This window comes from Eptatretus burgeri, chromosome 7 (assembly GCF_056783735.1).
Source record: "Eptatretus burgeri isolate ZD-2024b chromosome 7, Ebu_testis_v1, whole genome shotgun sequence".
In the NCBI taxonomy this organism is placed as follows: Eukaryota; Metazoa; Chordata; class Myxini; order Myxiniformes; family Myxinidae; genus Eptatretus; species Eptatretus burgeri.
The window spans coordinates 53633017-53639471 of NC_140967.1; positions in this window are offsets into that span (position 1 = coordinate 53633017).

Here is a 6455-nt window from a genome sequence, read left to right on the forward strand (position 1 = left end):
TTGAATCGTATATTATATTATGTTAAATGTGTTAAAATATTGGTAGAAACAATAATGAATGTTTTTAAATGTTGGCAAAAATAATACATTATATTAGTTTTAAATGTTGTTGGAAAGTATTATTTAAAATGGTATATTTGAAACACAATATGCTTGTTTTAATGAACTCGAAACACCCACTCCTTACAGTCATGTGTATGAGCAGTTGAGTTCCATAAGGTTAAAATAATTATTATGCTATAATCTTCGGATGAAATTGATTTTTTTATCTAAATTTAAAGTTTTTTTTTTTTTATTCTAAATTTTGGTGGTTCTAAAATTTTTTTAACTTCCGGTAGGTGTGCAGACAAGCGACTCTTATCCTATACATCGTTCGTGTGTTAATACACGTGTATTTGTCCAATTTTTCCAAATTTCCCTCAAATGATTATTTATTAAACAATGTCACCGACTATTGGAAATTGGGTTACGTTGTCAATTAAAAGTCACATTTGGACCGTTATGGTGTCGGGGTCCCAGTATACAGTATGTTTATAAACCATCCATATACATTCCATGTATAATCTGATTGCTCGAAAAATCGGACAGGCAATGGGATACATCATTCATACATAAAGAATCATTTAAGCACCTTTATTAGTAAAGAGCATTGTGGCATAGTTAGCAGCCTACCTCGAGGCCCGGCTAGTCGAGGCAACTCCGGTTCTTAGTCTGTGGGGGGATGCGATGAGCATACAGAGTGGCCTGAAAGTCGCTTTACCTCTCCTCAGTAAAGACGTTCGTAAACTCCATTATCATTGGACTCAACAACTACAATCTTTTCATATGCAGGTTTTATTGTGCAGTACTTAAAATAATTAATCAGTCATTTATCTGATTGCGCTCCATGATTCCCCTGAGTTAGTGTTTCCGCATGGCATGACAGGGGAGGTGGAAGGAGGGAGGTGTGAGAGATTTATCAGGGATAAAGTGACTTTCAGACCACTCTGTGAATGCCTCTAGGACATCGGGTTTCCTCCAAATTTACTTTTCAGTCTGGTGTTAAATAGCAGTAGCAACCGTTTAAAAAGAATGTTGGATGGAATTGACAAAATAGTTTGTTGGAATATATTTTACTTCCTGTAGGTGTGCCCCATGGAATGCTACAATAAGCTATTTATACACCTTAACATGGCGTTTGTCCAAGTTGGAAATTCCCTTGGGAGGGGTGGGGGAATGGAGTCGCTACAACCTCTGTCATATGACCCTTCGTTCCCCTTGCAAATTTGGCTGAGATTGGATAAGTAATGACCAAATGCATCGCAGTCAGACAGACAGACCAATACCAAATTTTGTATATTAATGATTATAGTATGAGAGAAGCAAAATTGTATTATGGCAAGAGAAAAAAAAGAGACTGCCACAAGAAAGGTGTCAGTACAAAATTTTTCATTATTCTTTCTTTATTAAATTACCAAAAACATCATATTTATTAAAACAAGTAAATTGATTAATTTTGAGGGATTCAGCAGATATTGTGAGAGGATAGGTCAGTTAAAGAATATCTCCAGCTAATGGCTTATAGTAGGGGAACAGGTCTATATTTGCAGCCCTCTGAAGTATTTTTTTTTATTTAATTGCATCTGCTTTCATGATTAAAAATTGTATCAGGGAATATATAGTGATGAAAAACAATGGTCAGGAATCAGAAACAACTGATAAGGGTTCATCTATTTTGTCATGTACACAACAATGTAATTTCATTCCCCCCATCACATTCCCCCACAATTACATATTCCCTCCTTCCCAGCCTCTTCATCCAATTTCCATCCAACCTCTTTTGCTTCCTTTTACCACTTCTGTCACAACAATGATGCCACATTTTTTTTCACTACACTCAGCGGGGCATTACCTCCTCCCCATGGATGCCAACCTTTCGGGATTGTCTGTGCTCTTATCCTTTAACTCCTTGTAGGTAAAGCCTTTTGTGACTGTTGGTCTATTAACTCAATCTAAACTTTCCAACCCAGATTTCCACAAATGTTATTTCCTCCTCTCCTTTTGGCTCCGCTGTCCATTTTCTAGTCACAGCTCACATCTCTAGTTATGACTTGGAGAGTGACCTGAATTTCTGCAGGATTTGTCTGTTGGCAGAGACTGCAAACTGTTCTCTCTCTCTCTCCTCTCTCTCTCTCTCTCTCTCTCTCTCTCTCTCTCTCTCTCTCTCTCTCTCTCTCTCTCTCTCTCTCTCTCTCTCTCTCTCTCTCTCTCTCTCTCTCTCTCTCTCTCTCTCTCTCTCTCTCTCTCTCTCTCTCTCTCTCTCTCTCTCTCTCTCTCTCTCTCTCTCTCTCTCTCTCTCTCTCTCTCTCTCTCTCTCTCTCTCTCTCTCTCTCTCTCTCTCTCTCTCTCTCTCTCTCTCTCTCTCTCTCTCTCTCTCTCCCTCTCTCTCCCTCGCTCTCTCTGTCTCTCTGTGTCTCTCTCTCTCTCTCTGTCTCTCTCTCTCTCTCTCTCTCTCTCTCTCTCTCTCTCTCTCTTTCCTCTCTCTCTTTCCTCTCTCTCTTTCCTCTCTCTCTTTCCTCTCTCTCTTTCCTCTCTCTCTTTCCTCTCTCTCTTTCCTCTCTCTCTTTCCTCTCTCTCTTTCCTCTCTCTCTTTCCTCTCTCTCTTTCCTCTCTCTCTCTTTCCTCTCTCTCTCTTTCCTCTCTCTCTCTCCCTTTCCTCTCTCTCGCTTTCCTCTCTCTCGCTTTCCTCTCTCTCGCTTTCCTCTCTCTCGCTTTCCTCTCTCTCGCTTTCCTCTCTCTCGCTTTCCTCTCTCTCGCTTTCCTCTCTCTCGCTTTCCTCTCTCTCGCTTTCCTCTCTCTCTCTTTCCTCTCTCTCTTTCCTCTCTCTCTTTCCTCTCTCTCTTTCCTCTCTCTCTTTCCTCTCTCTCTTTCCTCTCTCTCTTTCCTCTCTCTCTTTCCTCTCTCTCTTTCCTCTCTCTCTTTCCTCTCTCTCTTTCCTCTCTCTCTTTCCTCTCTCTCTCTTTCCTCTCTCTCTTTCCTCTCTCTCTTTCCTCTCTCTCTCTCTCTCCTGCCATCTCCACAAAGCAAAAGTAGAACATCTCAACTCGCTGTTTGCCTCCAAATCCCGTGTAGCCAACCCACGCCTCTCTGTTACTCCTTTGTACTGTCTGCCTTTTGGCTGTCTTTCACACCCATAAAGGCAGAGTAAGTTTGGTGATGTGCCATTGCTCTTGCTTTTCCTTTGTCTTCTATCTGTAATTGATTAGTTGATGACAAATGGAACATGTTTTTCAATCCTGGCGAAGTTCAGTCTCATCCTGTCACTCTGGAAAGATCATCAAAGGAACCCACCTCCCTATTTCAACAGTTAGCCACTAGAAGAGGTTCAGTCTCTTAATCTTCTTTGACTCGCTCACTATCAGCCATGACCTCTTTGAGGCTGACCAATGGCAAAGCTGCCTTCCAAAGCCAACCACAGACTGGAGGAGGAAGAGGAGATTGGGACCATACTCTGTGCAGAGCGTTGATGCTGCTTAAGCAGTCTCCTTGGTTATAGGGCACAGTCTTGGATGGGTCACCACTCCAACACAGTATACCAGCATGCTGGCACTGATTTTGTCAACCTTGGAAGGATGACAGGTTGAGTTAACCCCAACTGGTATCAATTCAACAGCTGAACGGGATTTAAATTCAGGACCCGAGGATCCAAAGCCCACCACCCTAACCATTAAGCCAACACCAGGCATACACAGACTGGACCTCCTCCATTATTCAGTCATTCCTTGAAAACAAAAACAAACTCTGAGGAACTGTCTCCCTCAAGCTGCTTAATCCCACACTTCTCACCAGGGCTTCAAGTTTCAGTACATCACCATCTCGTTGAAATATGTTATTTAAAATGGCAGTCTCCTTGGGTGGGTGCCTGGAATTTCCTATCGAGTGGGTGCCAAAGAGAGCATGATCACCTGTCTATTCTCGTCTGAACATCAGTTTTGTAGCATTTTCTGAGGTTCGCAAATGGATAGTGGTGAGATCATGATGGGTGGTCACACCTGCGATTGTTCAGGTCGCTCTGATTGTTACCATGTCCAAGGAGTTGCTGTAGCTGTGTCCAATAAAGAAGACTCCAATGATAAATGAGGTAACACCGGTCAACGAGCGTATTGTGAGACTAAGGATTTGTCACTCCTTGGGTGTCGTTCCCTGGTCTCTGTATATTCTCCAACTGAGGCGAGGGATCTCACCATGAAGGACACATTCAATGCCACGCTCGAGTCGGTGGCCCCAGGTGAGATACTCTTCTTGACTTTTGGGATTTTCACTGCATCAACTGGAACTGATAGGGATGTTTATGAGAAATGTGTTGGTCCCCATGGGTCTGGAACTGTGAACCAGAATAGCGATAAGTTATTTGACTTTGCAATAAGTCGTGGACTTAGGGTGGCTGGTCCATGGTTTCAGCACCCACAGGCTCATCGCTGGACTTGGTATTCCATCGCTGGCAGTGTGGCAAAGGAGACTGACCATGTGCCCATTGATGGTCGCTAGAGGATGATCCAAAAATGCAGGGTCTACCGTCGTGCTCAGTTTCTCAATACCGACCACAGGCTTGTTGCAACAACTCTGAAGTTGCAGCTTAAATCCAGGAGAATGGTACCATCCCAGCCTCGACTGGTGTTGGCATGCTCAAGGATGAGAGGGTGTCTGAGGAGTTTGTGAACAGGCTGAGTGGATATTTGGGCGGTCTGGGTGCTTTGTGGAATCCTGAAGAGTTGTGGAGTGCCTTCAAGACCACTGTCCTTTATGTTTTTATGTTGCCAGTGGATGTCTTGGAACTCACCGTAGGTCGAATAAGAATTTTTTTGTCTCTTAAGGGACACCGGAAACCATTGACCAGAGTTGCAGGGCCAGGCTTAATAGCAGAGCTGAGCAATTCAAGGAATTGAGCCATAAAAGTGTACGTGCGCTGAGGGTGGACAAGTAGGCCTATGTGCGAGGAAACTGTGAGGGAGTAGAGCATCATTTGTGGACAAGTGACTCTCATCCTGCTGACATGGGAATTTGTGCATTGTGTTCCTCGAAGCCCGTCCCTCTCTGTACTGCAGTTGGAGCGGAGGGTGGTGGGCTCTTGGCAAAGGAGTCTGAAGTTAAGACTCTGGGCCAGTTACTTTGAGTGGCTGCACCAGGCTGACCCACCAACCATTGAGTTGGATGTCAGGGGTGTTACTATCACTATTGCTGATCTTCCACTCAACTGTGATCCACCTTCATTTGTGGAAACGCAGACTGTTGTGAACAAGTTGAAATGGAGTAAAGCTCCTGGGATCTGGGGCATCCATGCTGAACTTCTCAAGGCTGGTGGAAATGCTCCACTCATGTTGTTGCATACAGTTCTGTGCCCTGTTTGGAACACAGGCATCATCCCAACTTACTGAAAGAGGAGCCTTGTTAACCCTCTCTAGAAAAGTAAGGGTGATCGCAGGACTGCAATAACTACCGAGGGGGTCACGCTGCAATCAGTGCCGGGCAAGGTCATTGCTCGCATAATTCTTGATAGGGTTCGCCACCATCTGCTTGAGCACCAGGGCAGTCGGGCTTAACACCAAATAGCTCAACGGTTGATCGTATCCTTGCTCTTCGGGTCCTCAACGAATGCAGACGAGAGTTCCCGCAGGGGCTGCTTGCAGCCCATGTTGATCTCTGCAAAGCATTCAATTCAGTGAATCGGGATGCCCTCTGGAGGATCTTGGTCTTCGTGGAGTGTCACCAAAACTGATCAATCTGATGTTGAAACGATGCTCTGGTGCTGAGAGTGCTGTGAGATGTGGTGATTCCATCTCTGACTTATTGCAGTTGTTACTGGAGTTTGTCAGGGGTGTGTACTGGCCCCCACACTTTTCAGCACTTGTATGGACTGGATTCTGGGTCGGATGTCAGAGTGATCAAGCTGCGGTGCATCGTTTGGGAATGTCAAGATCTCTGACCTTGATTTAGCAGATGATGCAGTCATCTTTGCAGAGACTCTTGATATCCTTTGAGGGACCCTTGAGGTGATGAATGAGGAGTCTGAGCTGTTGATATTCCAGGTTTCCTTGGTCAAAACTAAGATCCAGGCTTTCAATGACATCTTGGTTGCTGCTATTCTGTCTGTACCTGTTTGAGGTGAGGATGTTGAGGTCACAGAGAGATGCACTTGCATTGGAAGTGATAATCATGTCTCCGCTGCCTTGAGCTCGAGGTCAACAGACGTCTGGGTTGAGCCTGGGGTGTCATGGATTCACTGGATCACAGGGTGTGGCGCTCTCAGTGCCTGTGCAAGACAAAAGTCCAAGTCTCCTACTCCTTCGTGCTTCCAGTCTTGCTATTCGGATGTGAGACTTGGACAATGACCTGCGATCTGAGATGGACACTTAACTCCTTCGGTACCAGGTCTCTTCGGAGAATCCTTGGCTATCGCTGGTCGGACTTTGTGTCCA